This window comes from Oncorhynchus tshawytscha, unplaced genomic scaffold, assembly GCF_018296145.1.
Source record: "Oncorhynchus tshawytscha isolate Ot180627B unplaced genomic scaffold, Otsh_v2.0 Un_contig_8682_pilon_pilon, whole genome shotgun sequence".
NCBI lineage: Eukaryota > Metazoa > Chordata > Actinopteri > Salmoniformes > Salmonidae > Oncorhynchus > Oncorhynchus tshawytscha.
This window is the reverse complement of record NW_024608767.1, coordinates 23374-47674: the sequence shown is the minus strand read 5'-3', so window position 1 is coordinate 47674 and position 24301 is coordinate 23374. Positions and strand designations below refer to the sequence as shown.

The following is a 24301-nucleotide window of genomic DNA, read 5'->3' as shown; positions in this document are numbered from 1 at the left end:
TGGAACACAGGAGTGATGGTTGCTGATAATGGGCCTCTGTACGCCTCTGTAGATATTCCATAAATCTGCCGTTTCCAGCTACAATAGTCATTTACAACATTAACAATGTCTACACTGTATTTCTGATCAATTCATGTTATTTTAATGGGCAAAAAAAAAGAAGCTTTTCTTTGAAGAACATTGCTAAGTGACCGCAAACCTTTTAATGGAGAGATATATATATACACACACATTATTGGACTACCCTATATCCACCAGGTTTGAGAAACAAGGACAGATAGCCTTGGTGTTTCACAAGATGCAGCTTCTGTCATGCCCCGACTGACTGTGGGTGGCAGTAGCGAGCAGCGCCGTAGTTTGCTTGATCGTGAAGTCTGAACCGACGAAGCAAAGTCAAGTAGCAAAGATGGCGGTGTCGGTGTTTCCCTGTGTGCGGTTGCGGTCCATCGGGGACGCGAACGGAGAGATCCAGCGACACTCCGAGCAACAGCCCCTGAGGTTGGAGGTTAAAAGCACCCCAGACACGGCTCTCCTAAATCTCTCCAATAGTAAGTAGCTGCTATAACCAGCTCCCGGGGTATTGATTATCCGCTAGTTAGCTAGCGCTTCCTGCCTTGTGGCAACCGGAGAACCCTTCACGATGCTACGGAGAATCAATCGGTAAAGCGGCGGCTAACCGACTTTAGCATCTTGCTAACCAGGTAGCATTTCACTGTGATGGGCCGGTGCGTCGGGATAGCACAAGTTCACCCCAAAAAAATGTGTTTTTCCAAAGTGAACTAATGTTGATGTCGTAGAAATTGTGTGGTTATTATCAGAATATTGATACTGTACACATATAAAATAGCATCTTTGTTAACGTTATGAGATGGCTAGGTAACTAGCATGCTAAGTTTGAGGCTTGGTGTTGCCTGTACATCTTGGTGGCTTTGTCCTGTAGCTTCACATCTTTCATTGTAGAGTAACGTCAGTTAGCCTGGAAACCCGACGGTGAATCTCATTCAATTTGATGTTGGGCGATAATTGAATCGTTGTGATCAGGAAAGTTATTAATTAACTCTCTCGACCTCTGCCAGCCAGAATGTTGAATAAAAAAATATATTTTAATTTACTTTACCCGTGCGGTTGGTCCATTACGTGTAGGAATGAGACAATACAAAAAAGTGTAATTAAGTCAACTTTTCAAAGTACTAGTGTGTTAAAATGTCTCCACTGAAGCAGGATGAAAATAGAAGCATGTGTGCTTGCCAGGAGCTTGCACCTGTTTACATGCTTCTGCGGATGCTTCAGGTGAAGCACTGATAGAGACATTTTCACTCCCTACCAGTACTTTGAAAAGTTGGTTTAATTCTACTTTGGAAATATTGTGTGTGTGGCTTTCTTACCTGTCTCTGGTGGTTTGTCAACAGGCGATGAGACATCAGTCTTCAAGTGTTCGTTGTCCAGGGAAACGGAGTGCAGTCGTGTGGGGAAACAGTCATTCATCATCACACTGGGCTGCAACAGTGTCCTGCTACAGTTCTCCACACCTGCAGGTGGGCTGTGTGAATGTTTTACAAAAGTTGTGCAGTGATTGCCTCATCGGTGGTGATGTAAAGTCTGTTTCTGTGTGTGTGTGTGTGTGTGTGTGTGTGTGTGTGTGTGTTTACTTCCTTCTATAACATTCTGAAGAGTTGCCGGGCCACAATGCAGAACACTCCGTCTTCAGTGACAGGACAGAAGAGTCCTCTGCCGTGCAATACTTTCAGGTGGGACACACACACACACACACACACACACACACACACACACACCTGCACTGGCAAGGCATTTCCTGCAGTTCCATCTAATCCAACTCTCACACGGTGGTGTAGGAGGGGTAACGCAAGTAGACATAGTTTACACACCTTTTTTTTAGGCCCAACAGTTTTCACACCTTTTTTTTAGGCCCAACAGTTTTCACACCTTTTTTTTTAGGCCCAACAGTTTTCACACCTTTTGCTGAAAAATGCATTGAAAGAACAGGAAGTGCTGCTTTTTCCACCGTGACCAGAAATCAGTTCACCCACCAATGTTATTTATCACCGCACACAGAGACGCACACAGAGACGCACACAGAGACGCACACAGAGACGCACACAGAGACGCACACAGAGACGCACACAGAGACGCACACAGAGACGCACACAGAGACGCACACAGAGACGCACACAGAGACGCACACAGCGTTATCAAGTCTAAAAGACATTGGAGAGAACTGCTGAACTTTGACTGATTGGCCTCTGAATGACCTTTGCCTTCTGCCCTTTGACCCTCCTCTCCCTCCAGTTCTATGGCTATCTCTCTCAGCAGCAGAACATGATGCAGGACTATGTTCGGACCGGAACCTACCAACGTGCCATCCTTCAGAACCACGGTGACTTTAAGGACAAGGTACCACACACAAACACAGACACACAGTGACTGATTTATGTGTGCTGCCAATCCAATGATCTGTGATTCCTCTTCCTCCCTCCCCTTCTCTCTAGGTGGTGTTAGATGTGGGCTGTGGTTCAGGTATTCTGTCGTTCTTTGCGGCGCAGGCCGGAGCCAGGAAGGTCTACGCTGTGGAGGCTAGCACCATGGCCCAGCACGCAGAGGTAACACACACTGACCACCGCTGCACTGACCACCGCCTACCGCACTGACCACCGCCTACCGCACTGACCACCGCCTGACCGCACTGACCACCGCCTACCGCACTGACCACCGCCTACCGCACTGACCACCGCCTACCGCACTGACCACCGCCTACCGCACTGACCACCGCCTACCGCACTGACCACCGCCTACCGCACTGACCACCGCCTACCGCACTGACCACCGCCTACCGCACTGACCGCCGCCTACCGCACCGACCTACCACCGCCTGACCGCACTGACCACCGCCTACCGCACTGACCGCCGCCGCCTGACCACCGCCTACCGCACTGACCACCGCCTGACCGCACTGACCACCGCCACCGCACTGACCACCGCCTACCGACACCACCCTGACCACCGCCTACCACACTGACCACCGCCACTGACCACCGACCACCACCTACCACACTGACACTGACCACCACCACCACACTGACCACCACACTGACCACCACCACCTGACCACCACTGACCACCTACCACACTGACCGCCACACTGACCACCACCTACCACACTGACCACCACCTACCTGACACTGACCACCACCACCACCTGACCACCTACCACACTGACCACCACCTACCACACCACCTACCACACTGACCGCCACCTACCACACTGACCACCACCTGACCACACTGACCGCCGCCTACCACACTGACCGCCGCCTACCACACTGACCGCCGCCTACCACACTGACCACCTACCCACCTACCACACTGCCCACCACCACCAACCTGACACCGCCGCCACACTGACCACCGTGACCACACCACACTGACCACCAACCTGACCACCACCAACCTGACCGCCTACCACACTGACCGCCTACCACCACCAACACTAACCGCCTGACCACACTGACCGCCTACCACACCACCTGACCGCCCACCAACCTGACCACCTGACCACCCACCGCCCACACTGACCACTGACCACCACCGACCACCACCAACCTGACCACCACACTGACCGCCTACCACACTGACCGCCTACCACACTGACCACCTACCACACTGACCACCTGACCACCTACCACACTGACCGCCTACCACACTGACCACCTACCGCCTGACCACCGCCCACTGACCGCCCACACTGAACCGCCCACCACACTGACCACCACCTGACCACCCTACCAACCTGACCACCACCAACCTGACCACCACCAACCTGACCACCTACCACACTGACCACCGCCCACACTGACCACCGCCCACACTGACCACCGCCCACACTGACCACCGCCCACCACTGACCACCACCACACTGACAGTATGAGTGTGGGTTAGTTTATTTTGCTGTGATATATTATTGTGGTGATTCTTAGTGATGAAGTTGTTGTTAATTAGACTACACTGAGAACGCGTGGTCGAGGACGCCTCTATCTCACATACACACTCTAATCCCGTGTGTGTGTGTGTGTGTGTGTAGGTGCTGGTAAACTCCAACGGAATGGGGGATCGTGTGGTGGTGATAGCAGGGAAGGTGGAGGAGATCTCTCTACCAGAGCAGGTGGACATCATCATCTCTGAACCCATGGGATACATGCTCTTCAACGAGAGAATGCTGGAGAGTTACCTACACGCCAAGAAGTTCCTCAAACCCAACGGTGAGGAGGGAGGGAGGGAGGGAGGATGGAGGGGTGATGGATGGATGGACAGAGAGAGGAAGTTAGAGAGAATGCTGGAGAGTTACCTACACGCCAAGAAGTTCCTCAAACCCAACGGTGAGGAGGGGGAGGGAGGGATGGAGGGAGGGATGGAGGGATGGAGGAGGGGGATGGATGGACAGGGAGGGAGGAGGAGGGAGGGGAGGGGGAGGGATGGATGGAGGAGAGGATGGATGGAGGAGGGATGGAGGGAGGGATGGAGGGATGGAGGAGGGAGGGATGGAGGAGGGAGGGATGGAGGAGGGGGGATGGAGGAGGGACGGAGAGAGGAAGTTAGAGAGAATGCTGGGGAGCTTCCTACATGCCAAGAAGTTGTTAAAGCTGAGAGAGAGGGAGGAGGTGATCGATGAGGGAGAGATGGATGGACGAGAATAGTTGGGAGGTATAGAGGAAGGGATGGATGAGGGCGGAAGGGATGGATGAGGGCGGAAGGGATGGATGGATGGATGAGAGAGGGTGGGATACAGCCCAACGGTAAGATGGATGGAGATGGAGAACAGGAGATATGGAAGGAAAGAAATAGCGGGATGAGGAAATGGAATGTAAACAGAGAGGAAGTTAGAGAGAATGCTGGGAGCTTCCTACGTGCTGGGGAGCTTCCTACGTGCTGGGGAGTTGTTAAAGCTGAGAGAGAGAGGGAGGAGGTGATTGATGAGGGAGGGATAGAGGACGTGATGGAGAAGGGAGGAATGGATGAAGTGGTGGATGACAGAGGGAGGGAGAGGAAGTGATGGAGGGGATGAGAGAGGGAGGGATACAGGAAGTGATGGAGGGGATGAGAGAGGGAGGGGGTGATGGATGAGGAAGGGTGGGATAGAGGAAGTGATGGATGAGAGAGGGAGGGATACAGCCCAACGGTAAGATGGAGAACAGGAGATATGGAAGGAAAGAAAGAGGGGGATGAGGAAATGGAATGAGTAAACAGGTGTATAGAGGTGTTGCCGACAGCCCTAACCCTCTCTCCTCTCCTAGGTAACATGTTCCCCACTCTAGGTGACGTCCACCTGGCTCCCTTCACAGACGAACAGTTATACATGGAACAGTTCACCAAGGCCAACTTCTGGTGAATATCCTTTCACTTTACTTTTTACCTTCATTTAACAAGCTACAGTCCAACTCTTACTTATGCAACTTCTGGTGAATATCCTTTCACTTTACTTACTATAATATTAAAGCTTCATTTTTACCTGGAAAGTGGAGAGGGGGGGATTCACCAGACCTTAGTTACAACTATAGAAACATATGTAATTGTCACTACGTCAACTAACTAAAGCCACTTCCCACGGTCTCTCTGGTTGTCAGGTATCAGCCATCGTTCCATGGTGTTGATCTGTCATCACTGAGAGAAGCTGCAGTAGACGAGTATTTCAGACAACCCATTGTGGTGAGACTCTTCCCCCCCCCACACACACCTGGTTCTCCTCTCCTCTCTCTCTATTCTATTAGGTTCTCTCTCCTCTCTCTCTATTCTATTAGGTTCTCTCTCTCTATTCTATTAGGTTCTCTCTCCCTGATGGCCTTGAGATAGAAGCTGTTTTTCAGTCTCTCAGTCCCAGCTTTGATGCACTCTCTCTTCTATTAGGTTCTCTCTCCTCTCTCTCTATTCTATTAGGTTCTCTCCCCTCCTAGTAGGTTCTCTCTCCCTATTCTAGTAGGTTCTCTCTCCCCTCTCTATTCTATTAGGTTCTCTCCCCTCCTCTCTCTATTCTATTAGGTTCTCTCTCCCCTCTCTCTACCTGGTTCTCTCTCTCCTCTCTCTATTCTATTAGGTTCTCTCTCCCAACCTCTCTCTCTCTTCTATTAGGTTCTCTCTCCTCTCTCTCTATTCTATTAGGTTCTCTCTCCCCTCCTCTCTATTCTATTAGGTTCTCTCTCCCCTCCTCTCTCTCTCTATTCTAGTAGGTTCTCTCTCCCCTCCTCTCTCTATTCTATTAGGTTCTCTCTCCCCTCCTCTCTCTCTATTCTAGTAGGTTCTCTCTCCCCTCCTCTCTCTCTATTCTAGTAGGTTCTCTCTCCCCTCCTCTCTCTCTATTCTAGTAGGTTCTCTCTCCCCTCCTCTCTCTCTATTCTAGTAGGTTCTCTCTCCCCTCCTCTCTCTCTCTATTCTAGTAGGTTCTCTCTCCCCTCTCCTCTCTCCTCTCTTCTATTAGGTTCTCTCTCTCCCCTCCTCTCTCTATTCTAGTAGGTTCTCGCTCCCCTCCTCTCTCTCTCTCTATTCTATTAGGTTCTCTCTCCCCTCCTCTCTCTCTCTCTATTCTAGTCGGTTCTCTCTCCCCTCCTCTCTCTCTCTCTATTCTAGTTCTCTCTCCCCTCCTCCTCTCTCTCTATTCTAGTCGGTTCTCTCTCCCCTCCTCTCTCTCTCTATTCTAGTTAGGTTCTCTCTCCCCTCCTCTCTCTCTTATTCTAGTCGGTTCTCTCTCCCCTCCTCTCTCTCTCTCTATTCTAGTCGGTTCTCTTCCCCTCCTCTCTCTCCTAGTAGGTTCTCTCTCCCCTCCTCTCTCTCTCTATTCTAGTAGGTTCTCTCTCCCCTCCTCTCTCTCTCTATTCTAGTCTAGTAGTTCTCTCTCCCCTCCTCTCTCTCTCTATTCTAGTCGGTTCTCTCTCCTCCTCTCTCTCTATTAGGTTCTCTCTCCCCTCCTCTCTCTCTATATTCTAGTCGGTTCTCTCTCCCCTCCTCTCTATTTCTAGTAGGTTCTCTCTCCCCTCCTCTCTCTCTATATTCTAGTCGGTCTCTCGCTTCTCCCTATTCTATTAGGTTCCTCTCTCTCTCTATATTCTAGTTCTCTCTCCTCTCTCTCCTAGTAGGTTCTCTCTCTCTATTCTAGTCGGTTCTCGCTCCCCTCCTCTCTCTATATATTCTAGTAGGTTCTCTCTCCCCTCCTCTCTCTCTCTATATTCTAGTAGGTTCTCTCTCCCCTCCTCTCTCTCTCTATATTCTAGTAGGTTCTCTCTCCCCTCCTCTCTCTAAATCAGTATGCTTTAATGGCATGATTGACAAGGTGAATGTTGCTGAAGCCAAGTCACTCAGAACAATTATCAAAATAAAAAAACTATATACATACAGTTGAAGTCAGAAGTTTACATACACCTTAGCCAAATACATTTTCACAATTCCTGACATTTAATCCTAGTAAAATTCCCTGCCTTAGGTCAGTTAGGATCACCACTTTATTTTAAGAATGTGAAATGTTAAATCACTCTTTCAGCTTTTATTTCTTTCATCACATTCCCAGTGGGTCAGAAGTTTACATATACTCAATTAGTACTTGGTAGCATTGCCTTTAAATTGTTTAACTTGGGTCAAATGTTTTGGCCCATTCCTCCTGACAGAGCTGGTGTAACTGAGTCAGGTTTGTAGGCCTCCTTGCTCGCACACACTTTTTCAGTTCTGCCCACACATTTTCTATAGGATTGAGGTTAGGTCGTTGTGATGGCCACTCCAATACCTTGACTTTGTTGTCCTTAAGCCATTTTGCCACAACTTCTGAAGTATGCTTGGGGTCATTGTCCATTTGGAAGACCCATTTGCGACCCAGTTTTAACTTCCTGGCTGATTTCTTGATGTTGCTTCAATATATCCACATAACTTCCATCCTCATGATGCCATCTATTTTGTGAAGTACACCAGTCCCTCCTGCAGCAAAGCACTCCCACTACATCATGCTGCCACCCCCGTGCTTCACGGTTGGGATGGTGTTCTTCAGCTTGCAAGCCTCCCCCTTTCTCCTCAAAACATAACGATGGTCATTTTGGCCAAACAGTTCTATTTTTGTTTCATCAGACCAGAGAACATTTCTCCAAAAAGTACGATCTTTGTCCCCGTGTGCAGTTGCAAACCGTAGTCTGGCTTTTTTTATGGGGGTTTTGGAGCAGTGGCTTCCTTGCTGAGCGGCCTTTCAGGTTATGTCGATATAGGACTCGTTTTACTGTGGATATAGATACTTTTGTACCTGTTTCCTCCATCGTCTTCACAAGGTCCTTTGCTGTTGTTCTGGGATTGATTTGCACTTTTCGCACTAAAGTACGTTCATCTCTAGGAGACAGAACACGTCTCCTTCCTGAGCGGTATGACAGCTGCGTGGTCCCATGGTGTTTATACCTGCCCACTATTGTTTGTACAGATGAACCTGGTACTTTCAGGTGTTTGGAAATTGCTCCCAACGATGAACCAGACTTGTGCAGGTCTACATATTGTTTTCTGAGGTCTTGGCTGATTTCTTCTGATTTTCCCATGATGTCAAGCAAAGAGGAATTTAGTTTGAAGGTAGGCCCTGAAATACATCCACAGGTGCACCTCGAATTGACTCAAATGATGTCAATTAGCCTATCAGAAGCTTCTAAAGCCATGACATAATTTTCTGGAATTGTCCAAGCTGTTTAAAGGCACAGTCAACTTAGTGTTTGTAAACTTCTGACCCACTGGTATTGTGATACAGTGAATTATAAGTGAAATAATCTGTCTGTAAACCATTGTTGTAAAAATGACTTGTGTTATGCGCAAAGTATATGTCCTAATCGACTTCCCAAAACTATAGTTTATTAACAAGAAATTTGCGGAGTGGTCGAAAAACTAGTTTTAATGACTCCGACCTAAGTGTATGTTAACTTCCGACTTCAACTGTATATCTCTATCAATCTAATAGAGAAATGTAATGATCTCTCTCTCTCTCAGGACACCTTTGATATCCGTATCCTCATGTCCAAGTCTGTCAAATACACTGTCAACTTCCTGGACGCAAAAGAGGGGGATCTGCACAGGTGAGTCCATCGCCCCCTCTCTCATTCTGGGGCCTGTAGTATTTAGAGAGCTCTCCTTCTGGGGCCTGTAGTATTTAGAGAGCTCTCCCTCTGGGGCCTGTAGTATTTAGAGAGCTCTCCTTCTGGGGCCTGTAGTATTTAGAGAGCTCTCCTTCTTCAGAAAGAGACTTGGAGTAGGAATGCTGATCCAGGATAAATTTAGCCTATTTTTAGATGATAATGAATGGACAGGGGGGCTGATCCTAGATCAGCACTCTGAGACTGGTTATGAATCCAGGGCCTGATGTTGTGTTTAGTCTGAGGGTTGTGGTGACTGAGGTTACTGCTGAGAGTTTAGTCCACTTAAACTTCTCCATCTCTTTCTCCCCTCTCCTCTCTCCCTCTCTCTCCCTCTTCTGGGGCCTGTCCTATTTAGAGAGCTCTCCCTCTCTCCTCTTTCTCCTCCTTTCTCCCTCTCTCCCCTTTCCTCTCTCTCCCCTCTCTCTCTCTTTCTTCAGAAAGAGACTTGGAGTAGGAATGCTGATCCAGGATCCTCTTTTTCTCTCTGGACTCCTCTTTCTCTCCTAGATCAGCTCTCCTCTCTCCTCTTTCTCTCCCTCTCTCTCCTCTTTCTCTCCTCTCTCTCTCTCCTCTTTCTCTTTCTCTCTTTCTCTCTCTCTCTCCCTCTTTCTCTCTCCTCTTTCTCTCCCCTCTCTCCTCTTTCTCTCCCCTCTCTCTCCTCTTTCTCTCCCCTCTCTCCTCTTTCTCTCTCCTCTTTCTCTCCCCTCTCTCAGGATGGAGATTCCCTTTAAGTTCCACATGATGACGTCAGGTCTGGTCCATGGTCTGGCCTTCTGGTTTGACGTGGCTTTCATCGGCTCAGCGTGAGTCCCCTGTGTGTGTTGTGTAAACTCCTGTCAGTCTTGATTGACCTGCTTTCCTTCATCTTTTGTGTTTGTCCATCTACAGTGGGGCAAAAAAGTATTTAGTCAGCCACCAATTGTGCAAGTTCTCCCACTTAAAAAGATGAGAGAGGCCTGTAATTTTCATCATAGGTACACTTCAACTATGACAGACAAAATGAGGGGAAAAATCCAGAAAATCACATTGTAGGATTTTTAATGAATTTATTTGCAAATTATGGTGGAAAATAAGTATTTGGTCACCTACAAACAAGCAAGATTTCTGGCTCTCACAGACCTGTAACTTCTTCTTTAAGAGGCTCCTCTGTCCTCCACTTTACCTGTATTAATGGCACCTGTTTGAACTTGTTATCAGTATAAAAGACACCTGTCCACAACCTCAAACAGTCACACTCCAAACTCCACTATGGCCAAGACCAAAGAGCTGTCAAAGGACACCAGAAACAAAATGGGAGACCTGCACCAGGCTGGGAAGACTGAATCTGCAATAGGTAAGCAGCTTGGTTTGAAGAAATCAACTGTGGGAGCAATTATTAGGAAATGGAAGACATACAAGACCACTGATAATCTCCCTCGATCTGGGGCTCCACGCAAGATCTCACCCCGTGGGGTCAAAATGATCACAAGAACGGTGAGCAAAAATCCCAGGCCTCTCATCTTTTTAAGTGGGAGAACTTGCACAATTGGTGGCTGACTAAATACTTTTTTGCCCCACTGTAACTGTCTGTGTGTGTGTGCATCTGTGTGTTTATCTAACTGTGTGTGTGTGGGTCCATCTAACTGTGTGTTTATCTAACTGTGTGTCCAGGGTAACAGTGTGGCTCTCCACCTCTCCTACGGAGCCTCTGACCCACTGGTACCAGGTCCGCTGTCTGCTCCAGTCCCCTCTCTTCACCAAGGCAGGAGACACCCTGTCTGGCACTGCAACACTCATCGCTAACAAGAGGTGGGACACACACACACACACACCTCCGGGTAACTTTACCACTCACACACCTAAACAGGTCACACACACACACACACCTAAACAGGTCACACACACACACACACCTAAACAGGTCACACACACACACCTAAACAGGTCACACACACACCTAAACAGGTCACACACACACCCCTGGGTAACTTTACCACTCACACACCTAAACAGGTCACACACACACCCCCGGGTAACTTTACCACTCACACACCTAAACAGGTCACACACACACCCCCGGGTAACTTTACCACTCACACACCTAAACAGGTCACACCCACCTGCACACCTAAACAGGTCACACCCACCTGCACACCTAAACAGGTGACTACCACACTGAACACACACACACCTGCCAAGGTAGCCCCTTAAAGGATTCATCTGACCTGTGCTCCCAGACAGAGCTATGACATAAGTATGGTGGCCCAGGTGGACCAGACAGGAAGCAAGTCTAGCAACCTGCTGGATCTCAAGAACCCCTTCTTCAGGTCAGAGGCACTCTCTACCCCTCTTCTCTACCCCTCTTCTCTCCTCTCTCTCTCTACCCCTCTACCCCTCTTCTCTACCCCTCTCTCTCCTCTCTCTCTCTCTACCCCTCGTCTCTCCTCTCTCTCTCTACCCCTCTTCTCTCCTCTCTCTCTCTCTCCCCTCTCTCTCTCTCTCTCTCTCTCTCTGTCTCTCCTCTCCCCTCTCTCTCTCTCTCTCTCTACCCCTCTTCTCTCCTCTCTCTCCCCTCTACCCCTCTGTCTCTCTCTCTCTCTCTCTCTACCCCTCTTCTCTCCTCTCTCTCTCTCCCCTCTCTCTCTCCTCTCTCTCTACCCTCTCTCTCCTCTCTCTCTCTCTCTACCCCTCTTCTCTCCTCTCTCTCTACCCCTCTCTCTCCTCTCTCTCTCTCTACCCCTCTTCTCTCCTCTCTCTCTCTCTCTACCCCTTCTCTCCTCTCTCTCTCTCTCCCCTCTCTCTCCTCTCTCTCTCTCTACCCCTCTTCTCTCCTCTCTCTCTCTCTCCCCTCTCTCTCCTCTCTCTCTCTCTCCCCTCTCTCTCTCTCTCTCTCTCCCCTCTCTCTCTCTCTCTCTCTCTCCCCTCTACCCCTCTCTCTCTCCTCTCTCTCTCTCTCTACCCCTCTTCTCTCTCTCTACCCCTCTCTCTCTCCTCTCTCTCTCCCCCCTCTTCTCTCTCTCTCTCTCTCCCCTCTCTCTTCTCTCCTCTCTCTCTCTCTCTACCCCCCTCTTCTCTCTCTCTCTCTCTCTCTCTCTCTCTCTCCCCTCTCTCTCTCTCCTCTCTCTCTCTCTACCCCTCTCTCTTCTCTCCTCTCTCTCTCTCTACCCCTCTCTCTTCTCTCCTCTCTCTCTCTCTACCCCTCTCTCTCTCTCCTCTCTCTCTCTCTCTACCCCTCTCTCTCTCTCCTCTCTCTCTCTCCCCTCGTCCCTTCTCTCCTCTCTCTCTCCCCTCTCTCTCTCTCCTCTCTCTCTCTACCCCTCCTCTTCTCTCTCTCTCTCTCTCTACCCCTCGTCTCTTCTCTCCTCTCTCTCTCTCTACCCCTCTTCTCTTCTCTCTCTCTCTCTCTACCCCTCTTCTCTCCTCTCTCTCTTTCTGTCATTTCTTCAGGTCAGCACAGCATGGACATTTTACCATTTCCTTGTTTTCTCTTTCCTTTTACAATTCTGCTTCCTCCCTCTCTCTCCTTCCTTCTCTTTCACTTTCTATCCCTTCTGTTGTTCCTAAAGCTGTTATTTATCTGCTATCTATCCTCTTTATCGTGGTCTCAAACCTCTTTCCCTGCTAGACACGTTAAAGTCCTCTGTATATGACCTACTGTCCCTGAGCTTGCCTCCCTCTGATTGGTTGATTGTGTGTTCCGCAGGTACACAGGCAGCACGTCAGCCCCGCCCCCAGGCTCTCACTACTCCTCCCCCTCAGAGAACATGTGGAGCAATGGAGGAGTCTACAACATGAACCAGGGTACACACACACACACACACACACACACATATAGATCTATACACACACGGCATTAATCAGGTACTACACACACCACACACATATAGATCTATACACACACACACATAAGATCTATACACACACGGCATTAATCATACACACACACACACACACTATAGATCTATACACACACACACACACACACACACACACACACTGCATTAATCAGGTACTACACACACCACACACATATAGATCTATCACACACACACACACACACACACATATAGATCTATACACACACACACACACACACACACACACACACATTAATCAGGTACTACACACACACACACACACACTATAGATCTATACACACACACACACACACACACACACACTGCATTAATCAGGTACTACACACACCACACACATATACACACACACACACACACTGCATTAATCAGGTACACACACACACACACACACACACACACTGCATTAATCAGGTACTACACACACACACACACACACATAGATTAATCAGGTACTACACACACACACACACACATATAGATCTATACACACACACACACACACACACACACTGCATTAATCAGGTACTACACACACACACACACATATAGATCTATACACACACACACACACACATATAGATCTATACACACACACACACACATAGGTACTACACACACACACACACACACACACACTGCATTAATCAGGTACTACTATACACACACACACACACACACACACACTGCATTAATAGGATCTATACACACACACACACACACTATACACACACACACACACACTACACACACACACACACACACTATAATCTACTACACACACACACACACACACATATAGATCTATACACACACACACACACACACACACACACACACACACACATATAGATCTATGCACACGCAGACAGGTGAATACAGAAGTGTCTTTCCTGTTGTTAATGTGTCTCTCTGTCTATCAGGAGGGATGCCTGCCGTGTATGACCTCAGTACGGTCATCGGTGGCGGGGGCTCCACCGTGTCCCACAACAATCTCATCCCTCTCGGTACGCTGTGTGTGTGTGACTGACCAATCCCTACCCTCCTTTCTGTTCTGTATAGCCCTCAAATTCAAATCTGAATCTCATAAGCCAGTTTCACTGCTTTTTAAAAATGAATCCCTTCTAATCAGGGACTGATTTCCACCTGGGAGACCAGGTGTGTGTAATGAATAATCAGGTAGAAACCCAGCAGTAGTCTAGACGTTCCAGTGTTACATTGGAACCTCTGCTGTATCGGGTTACAACATACTGGAGATGTTCCCCAAGTTTTCCAGAAATTCCAGTTAGAATATTCCTGGAAATCCGTTATTCGTCCTACCAGGATTTGTGGAAAGGTTGTGAAAGTTACTGGGATGTTGAAACCCTGACTGTGTGTAATGTCAGTTGCTTATCTATGTGTTGGACTCCAGCTGTATCTGTAACTGACCTTTTTGTATACTAGTTTTGTTGTGTTTTCTTGTTCCAAATAAAATTTGCCAATTTTATAAATTATCTCCTCTCTGTGTGTGTGTGTGTGTGTGTGTGTGTGTGTGCGCGCACTTGCACGTGTGTGTGTGTGTGTGTGTGTGTGTGGGCAGTGAACACAGGGGTAGTGAACCATACATCTTCTAGAGTTGGGTCTATCATGAGTACAGGCGTGGGCCAGGGTGAGTGAGTGTGTCGCCATGGTTACAGAGCTACAGCTGTTTACTGTTGCTAATGTTGTAGTCTTGTCCACAGTTCAGTTAGTGTATGGTCTGACATTTAGTTGTTATAATGTTTGATTTATTTTAGATATAAAGTGCTTCCTAGTCCAGCACTAGGTTTTATCTGGGTCTGGGAAACTGCCCCGAGCTGCTCTTTGAAGTCCGCAATTCACTTCCTGTTTTCTCTCTTCCTCAGGGGTGACAACTGGACAATCGGGGCCCGGCAACAGTCCTCAATACCCAATCAACAACAGCCAGTTCACCATGGGCGGGCCTTCCATCTCCATGTCGTCTCCCATGGCGATGCCTAGCAACACTATGCACTACGGAAGCTAAGACCTACCAACCGTCCGTATCCCCCCCCCCTCTTCTCTCCCCCTCCCTCCCACCCCCTCCTGGAAGGAAACCAAACTGGACTGATAATATGGACGTGCCTCTCCTCCCTTCACCCCTCCGTTCTCTGGTTCCTGATGTCTCCGGCCCATTCCAGAAACAACTACACACTGAAAGGGTTGGATAGGTTTAGGGCTGTCAAATGTCCAGGTTCTCCATTCTGGTTGGAGGATTTCTGATGTCCTACTTGTTCTGTCTGGATTGCAACTGTTGATGGTCTAAGTAATGATGCCTAAACACATCCCCTTGATCTCAACACATTCTGAGGCAGAGGGAAAGGTGTGTGTGCTTGTAACCATTCTGTTTTATGTATTCACAGCCCACATAGAAACATTTAGAAGGATCTTATGTACTTACTGTGGCTATGGGGGTTTAGAAACGTACACACACACACACAGTTGTATTATACACACACACACACACACACACACAGAGTTGTATTATACACACACACACACACAGTTGTATTATACACACACACACAGTTGTATTATACACACACACAGTTGTATTATACACACACACAGTTGTATTATACACACACACAGTTGTATTATACACACACACAGTTGTATTATACACACACACAGTTGTATTATACACACAGAGCCTCCTGCAGGACAGAAAGGACTTTGAGCTTCTGTGAAGTTTTATCAGTCACTCCCATCTTCCCCAGCCCGTCGCTTGTGACCCAACGTCCCGATCAATAAATTCCTGAATCCTAACCTTTCACCCAAGGTTACCTTATTCAACCGACCAATCAAAGCAAACAGTCTGAGTGTCTGACCAAACCGGCAGCTGCGAGGGAGAGAGGGTGATCCAGGTTTTAGCCAATCGGGACAGGAGATTGTCTCTGTAGAGCGGGGTTTGTAGCCGCTGTAGACTAGCCAGGGGTTCTGTTCTGTAGGGTTGGGTCTGTAGACTAGCCAGGGGTTCTGTTCTGTAGGGTGCGGTCTGTAGACTAGCCAGTGGTTCTGTAGGGTGGGGTCTGTAGCCGCTGTAGACTAGCCAGGGGGTCTGTTCTGTAGGGTGGGGTCTGTAGCCGCTGTAGACTAGCCAGGGGTCTGTTCTGTAGGGTGGGGTCTGTAGCCGCTGTAGACTAGCCAGGGGGTTTGTAGCCACTGTAGACTAGCCAGGGATTCTGATCTGTAGGGTGGGGTCTGTAGACTAGCCAGGGGTTCTGTAGGGTGGGGTCTGTAGACTAGCCAGGGGTTCTGTAGGGTGGGGTCTGTAGACTAACCAGGGGAGTCCTGGCACCTTACTGAATATGTCCCCTGTTGTTTAGGGTGTAATGTTTTCGCTGTTTAACAAGTGTTTATCGGGACCTGTGAGAGACGTCATGCAACCTCCTAGGAAATCCCAAATGGCTCCATATTCCCCAGTGGACTCCTTTGATTAAGGTCCCTTGGGGCTCTGGTCTACAGATGTATGCTATATAGGGCGCCATTTGGGACACTGACAGTCTCCTTGCAGACACATCATGTAGAGTGTTGGTCCCATGTTTCATCAGCTGAAATAAAAAATCCCAGCCATTTTCCATACGCACAAACATTATTTCAAATTTTGTGCACAAATTTGTTTTTACATCCCTGTTCGTGAGCATTTCTCATTTGCTAATCTACCTGACAGTTAAGGAATATCGAGAAGCTGATTAAACAGCATGATTGTTACACAGGTGCACCTTGTGCTGGGGGGCAATTTAAAAGGCCGCTCAAAAATATGCTGTTTTTTTCACACAACACACCGCCAACCGCAAGTTGATGGAGCGTGCAATTGACATGCTGACTGCAGGAATGTCCACCAAAACTGTTGCCAGATAATGTAATGTTAATTTCTCTACCGTAATCCACATCCAACATCATTTTATAGAATTTGGCAGTACGTCTAACCGGCCTCACTACCACAGACCACGTGTGACCACGCCAGCCCAGGACCTCCACATCTGGCTTCACTACCACAGACCAGTGTAACTACACCAGCCCAGGACCTCCACATCTGGCTTCTTCACCTGCGGGATTGTCTGCGGAGGAGGGGTGGTGCTGAGGAGTATTTCTGTCTGTATTAAAGCCATTTTGTGGGGCGAAACTCATTCTGATTTGCCTGGCCTGACTCCCAAGTGTGGGCCTTTACCTCACCCATTGCCTAGTCATGTGAAATCCATATATTAGGGCCTAATTTATTTATTTCAATTGACTGATTTCCTTCTATGAACTGTAACTCAGGAAAATCTTTGAAATTGTGTCATGTTGTGTTTATATAATTGCATTCCAACCTGAAGATCAAGATTGGTTGATTGATTGAGTCGGGTGTAGTAATGAACTGGAGGAGAAGTGTGACACTAATCAGGCCCCAGAGGACTGGAGATACCCATCCCTGAGATAAAGACTCAGCCCCCTACATCTTCTGTTTGGGAGTTACCCATCCATGAGATAAAGACTCTTACATCTTCTGTTTGGGAGTTACCCATCCATGAGATAAAGACTCAGCCCCCTACATCTTCTGTTTGGGAGATACCCATCCCTGAGATAAAGACTCAGCCCCCTACATCTTCTGTTTGGGAGATACCCATCCCTGAGATAAAGACTCTTACATTTTCTGTTTGGGAGATACAGGGTTTGGGGCGACAGGGTAGCCTAGTGGTTAGAGCGTTGGACTAGTAACCGGAAGGTTGCAAGTTCAAACCCCTGAGCTGACAAGGTACAAATCTGTCGTTCTGCCCCTGAACAGGCAGTTAACCCACTGTTCCTAGGCCTTCATTGAAAATAAGAATGTGTTCTTAACTGACTTGCCTAGTTAAATAAAGTTTAAAATATAAAAAAATACCCGTCCCTGAGATAAAGACTCAGTCCCCCTACATCTCTGTTAGGGAGATGGGAGATACCCATCCCTGAGATAAAGACTCTTACATCTTCTGTTTGGGAGATACCCATCCCTGAGATAAAGACTCTTACATCTTCTGTTTCGGAGATACCCATCCCTGAGATAAAGACTCTTACATCTTCTGTTTGGGAGATACCCGTCCCTGAGATAAAGACTCAGTCCCCCTTACATCCTCTGTTTGGGAGATGGGAGATACCCATCCCTGAGATAAAGACTCAGTCCCCCTTACATCCTCTGTTTGGGAGATGGGAGATACCCATCCCTGAGATAAAGACTCAGTCCCCCTTACATCCTCTGTTTGGGAGATGGGAGATACCCATCCCTGAGATAAAGACTCAGTCCTCCCTACATCTTCTGTTTGGGAGATGGGAGATACCCATCCCTGAGATAAAGACTCAGTCCCCCTTACATCCTCTGTTTGGGAGATGGGAGATACCCATCCCTGAGATAAAGACTCAGTCCCCCTTACATCCTCTGTTTGGGAGATGGGAGATAACCATCCCTGAGATAAAGACTCAGTCCCCCCTACATCTTCTGTTTGGGAGATACCCATCCCTGAGATAAAGACTCAGTCCCACTTACATCCTCTGTTTGGGAGATGGGAGATACCCATCCCTGAGATAAAGACTCAGTCCCCCTTACATCCTCTGTTTGGGAGATGGGAGATACCCATCCCTGAGATAAAGACTCAGTCCCCCCCCTGTTAGGGAGATGGGAGATACCCATCCCTGAGATAAAGACTCAGTCCCCCTACATCTTCTGTTAGGGAGATGGGAGATACCCATCCCTGACATAAAGACTCAGTCCCCCCCTACATCTTCTGTTAGGGAGATGGGAGATACCCATCCCTGAGATAAAGACTCAGTCCCCCTTACATCCTCTGTTTGGGAGATGGGAGATACCCATCCCTGAGATAAAGACTCAGTCCCCCCTACATCTTCTGTTTGGGAGATGGGAGATACCCATCCCTGAGATAACGACTCAGTCCCCCCCTACATCCTCTGTTAGGGAGATGGGAGATACCCATCCCTGAGATAAAGACTCAGTCCCCCTACATCTTCTGTTTGGGAGATGGGAGATACCCATCCCTGAGATAAAGACTCAGTCCCCCTACATCTCTGTTAGGGAGATGGGAGATACCCATCCCTGAGATAAAGACTCAGTCCCCCTACATCTTCTGTTAGGGAGATGGGAGATACCCATCCCTGAGATAAAGACTCAGTCCCCCTACATCTTCTGTTTGGGAGATGGGAGATACCCATCCCTGAGATAAAGACTCAGTCCCCCTACATCTTCTGTTTGGGAGATGGGAGATACCCATCCCTGAGATAAAGACTCAGTCCCCCTACATCTTCTGTTAGGGAGATGGGAGATACCCATCCCTGAGATAAAGACTCAGTCCCCCTACATCTTCTGTTAGGGAGATGGGAGATACCCATCCCTGAGATAAAGACTCAGTCCCCCTACATCTTCTGTTTGGGAGATGGGAGATACCCCCCTGAGATAAAGACTCAGTCCCCCTACATCCCTGTTAGGGAGATGGGAGATACCCATCCCTGAGATAAAGACTCAGTCCCCCTACATCTTCTGTTTGGAGATGGGAGATGGTTCCCTGAGATAAAGGGACTCAGTCCCCCTAGACCTGGGACACCATTGGGTGGTTCCCCATCTAATTAGGGAGATGGGAGTTACCCATCCCTGGGACACCATGTGGGTGGTTCCCCTCTAATCAGGGACTTAGACCTGGGACACCCTGTGGGTGGTTCCCCTCTAATCAGGGACTGAGTTAGACCTGGGACACCATGTGGGTGGTTCCCCTCTAATCAGGGACTTAGACCTGGGACACCCTGTGGGTGGTTCCCCTCTAATCAGGGACTGCGTTAGATCTGGGACACCATGTGGGTGGTTCCCCTCTAATCAGGGACTGTGTTAGACCTGGGACACCATGTGGGTGGTTCCCCTCTAATCAGGGACTGAGTTAGACCTGGGACACCATGTGGGTGGTTCCCCTCTAATCAGGGACTGAGTTAGACCTGGGACACCATGTGGGTGGTTCCCCTCTAATCAGGGACTGAGTTAGACCTGGGACACCATGTGAGTGGTTCCCCTCTAATCAGGGACTGAGTTAGACCTGGGACACCATGTGGGTGGTTCCCCTCTAATCAGGGACTGAGTTAGATCTGGGACACCATGTGGGTGGTTCCCCTCTAATCAGGGACTGAGTTAGATCTGGGACACCATGTGGGTGGTTCCCCTCTAATCTTCTTAGTTAGACCTGGGACACCATGTGGGTGGTTCCCCTCCGGGGACTGAGTTAGACCTGGGACACCATGTGGGTGGTTCCCCTCTAATCAGGGACTGAGTTAGACCTGGGACACCATGTGGGTGGTTCCCCTCTAATCAGGGACTGAGTTAGATCTGGGACACCATGTGGGTGGTTCCCCTCTAATCAGGGACTTAGACCTGGGACACCATGTGGGTGGTTCCCCTCTAATCAGGGACTGAGTTAGATCTGGGACACCATGTGGGTGGTTCCCCTCTAATCAGGGACTGTGTTAGACCTGGGACACCATGTGGGTGGTTCCCCTCTAAGGGACTTAGTTAGACCTGGGACACCATGTGGGTGGTTCCCCTCTAATCAGGGACTGAGTTAGACCTGGAACACCATGTGGGTGGTTCCCCTCATCAGGGACTGAGTTAGACCTGGAACACCAAGTGGGTTGTTGTCCTCTAATCAGGGACTGAGTTAGACCTGGGACACCATGTGGGTGGTTCCCCTCTAATCAGGGACTGAGTTAGACCTGGGACACCCTGTGGGTGGTTCCCCTCTAATCAGGGACTGAGTTAGCCCTGGGACACCATGTGGGTGGTTCCCCTCTAATCAGGGACTGAGTTAGCCCTGGGACACCATGTGGGTGGTTCCCCTCTAATCAGGGACTGAGTTAGACCTGGGACACCCTGTGGGTGGTTCCCCTCTAATCAGGGACTGAGTTAGACCTGGGACACCATGTGGGTGGTTCCCCTCTAATCAGGGACTGAGTTAGACCTGGGACACCATGTGGGTGGTTCCCCTCTAATCAGGGACTGAGTTAGACCTGGAACACCATGTGGGTGGTTCCCCTCTCATCAGGGACTGAGTTAGACCTGGGACACCATGTGGGTGGTTCCCCTCTAATCAGGGACTGAGTTAGACCTGGGACACCCTGTGGGTGGTTCCCCTCTAATCAGGGACTGAGTTAGCCCTGGGACACCATATGGGTGGTTCCCCTCTAATCAGGGACTGAGTTAGACCTGGGACACCATGTGGGTGGTTCCCCTCTAATCAGGGACTGAGTTAGACCTGGGACACCCTGTGGGTGGTTCCCCTCTAATCAGGGACTGAGTTAGACCTGGGAACACCATGTGGGTGGTTCCCCTCTAATCAGGGACTGAGTTAGACCTGGAACACCATGTGGGTGGTTCCCCTCTCATCAGGGACTGAGTTAGACCTGGAACACCATGTGGGTGGTTCCCCTCTCACCAGGGACTGGTTAGACCTGGAACACCAAGTGGGTTGTTGTCCTCTAATCAGGGACTGAGTTAGACCTGGGACACCATGTGGGTGGGTCCCCTCTAATCAGGGACTGGGTTAGCCCTGGGACACCATGTGGGTGGTTCCCCTCTAATCAGGGACTGAGTTAGCCCTGGGACACCATGTGGGTGGTTCCCCTCTAATCAGGGACTGAGTTAGCCCTGGGACACCATGTGGGTGGTTCCCCTCTAATCAGGGACTGAGTTAGACCTGGGACACCCTGTGGGTGGTTCCCCTCTAATCAGGGACTGAGTTAGCCCTGGGACACCATGTGGGTGGTTCCCTCTAATCAGGGACTGAGTTAGACCTGGGACACCATGTGGGTGGTTCCCCTCTCGTCAGGGACTGAGTTAGACTGGGATACCCTGTGGGTGGTTCCCCTCTAATCAGGGACTGAGTTAGACCTGGAACACCATGTGGGTGGTTCCCCTCTAATCAGGGACTGAGTTAGACCTGGGACACCATGTGGGTGGTTCCCCTCTAATCAGGGACTGAGTTAGATCTGGGACACCATGTGGGTGGTTCCCCTCTAATCAGGGACTGAGTTAGATCTGGGACACCATGTGGGTGGTTCCCCTCTAATCGGGGACTTAGTTAGACCTGGGACACCATGTGGGTGGTTCCCCTATAATCGGGGACTGAGTTAGACCTGGAACACCATGTGGGTGGTTCCCCTCTAATCAGGGACTGAGTTAGACCTGGGACACCATGTGGGTGGTTCCCCTCTAATCAGGGACTGAGTTAGATCTGGGACACCATGTGGGTGGTTCCCCTAATCAGGGACTTAGACCTGGGACACCATGTGGGTGGTTCCCCTCTAATCAGGGACTGAGTTAGATCTGGGACACCATGTGGGTGGTTCCCCTCTAATCAGGGACTGTGTTAGACCTGGGACACCATGTGGGTGGTTCCCCTCTAATCAGGGACTTAGTTAGACCTGGGACACCATGTGGGTGGTTCCCCTCTCGTCAGGGACTGAGTTAGACCTGGAACACCATGTGGGTGGTTCCCCACTCATCAGGGACTGAGTTAGACCTGGAACACCAAGTGGGTTGTTGTCCTCTAATCAGGGACTGAGTTAGACCTGGGACACCATGTGGGTGGGTCCCCTCTAATCAGGGACTGGGTTAGCCCTGGGACACCATGTGGGTGGTTCCCCTCTAATCAGGGACTGAGTTAGCCCTGGGACACCATGTGGGTGGTTCCCCTCTAATCAGGGACTGAGTTAGCCCTGGGACACCATGTGGGTGGTTCCCCTCTAATCAGGGACTGAGTTAGACCTGGGACACCCTGTGGGTGGTTCCCATGTGGGTGGTTCCCCTCTAATCAGGGACTGAGTTAGACCTGGGACACCATGTGGGTGGTTCCCCTCTAATCAGGGACTGAGTTAGACCTGGGACACCATGTGGGTGGTTCCCCTCTAATCAGGGACTGAGTTAGACCTGGAACACCATGTGGGTGGTTCCCCTCTCATCAGGGACTGAGTTAGACCTGGAACACCATGTGGGTGGTTCCCCTCTCATCAGGGACTGAGTTAGACCTGGGACACCATGTGGGTGGTCCCCTAATCAGGGACTGAGTTAGCCCTGGGACACCATGTGGGTGGTTCCCCTCTAATCAGGGACTGAGTTAGACCTGGGACACCATGTGGGTGGTTCCCCTCTAATCAGGGACTGAGTTAGATCTGGGATACCCTGTGGGTGGTTCCCCTCTAATCAGGGACTGGTTCCACCATGTGGGTGGTTCCCCTAATCAGGGACTGAGTTAGACCTGGAACACCATGTGGGTGGTTCCCCTCTCATCAGGGACTGAGTTAGACCTGGAACACCATGTGGGTGGTTCCCCTCTCATCAGGGACTGAGTTAGACCTGGAACACCAAGTGGGTTGTTGTCCTCTAATCAGGGACTGAGTTAGACCTGGGACACCCTGTGGGTGGTTCCCCTCTAATCAGGGACTGAGTTAGCCCTGGGACACCATGTGGGTGGTTCCCCTCTAATCAGGGACTGAGTTAGCCCTGGGACACCATGTGGGTGGTTCCCCTCTAATCAGGGACTGAGTTAGCCCTGGGACACCATGTGGGTGGTTCCCCTCTAATCAGGGACTGAGTTAGACCTGGGACACCATGTGGGTGGTTCCCCTCTAATCAGGGACTGAGTTAGACCTGGGACACCATGTGGGTGGTTCCTCTCTAATCAGGGACTTAGTTAGACCTGGGACACCATGTGGGTGGTTCCCCTCTCGTCAGGGACTGAGTTAGATCTGGGATACCCTGTGGGTGGTTCCCCTCTAATCAGGGACTGAGTTAGACCTGGAACACCATGTGGGTGGTTCCCCTCTAATCAGGGACTGAGTTAGACCTGGAACACCATGTGGGTGGTTCCCCTCTCATCAGGGACTGAGTTAGACCTGGAACACCATGTGGGTGGTTCCCCTCTCATCAGGGACTGAGTTAGACCTGGAACACCAAGTGGGTTGTTGTCCTCTAATCAGGGACTGAGTTAGACCTGGGACACCCTGTGGGTGGTTCCCCTCTAATCAGGGACTGGGTTAGCCCCTGGGACACCATGTGGGTGGTTCCCCTCTAATCAGGGACTGAGTTAGTTCCTGGGACACCATGTGGGTGGTTCCCCTCTAATCAGGGACTGAGTTAGCCCTGGGACACCATGTGGGTGGTTCCCCTCTAATCAGGGACTGAGTTAGACCTGGGACACCATGTGGGTGGTTCCCCTCTAATCAGGGACTGAGTTAGCCCTGGGACACCAT

General features: G+C 49.6%; 1 pseudogene; it reads left to right on the top strand.

The window, feature by feature from the left end:
- The first annotated feature begins 103 nt into the window (after positions 1-103).
- On the top strand, positions 104-15058 carry LOC121843799 (annotated as a pseudogene).
- The last annotated feature ends 9243 nt before the right edge of the window (positions 15059-24301 follow it).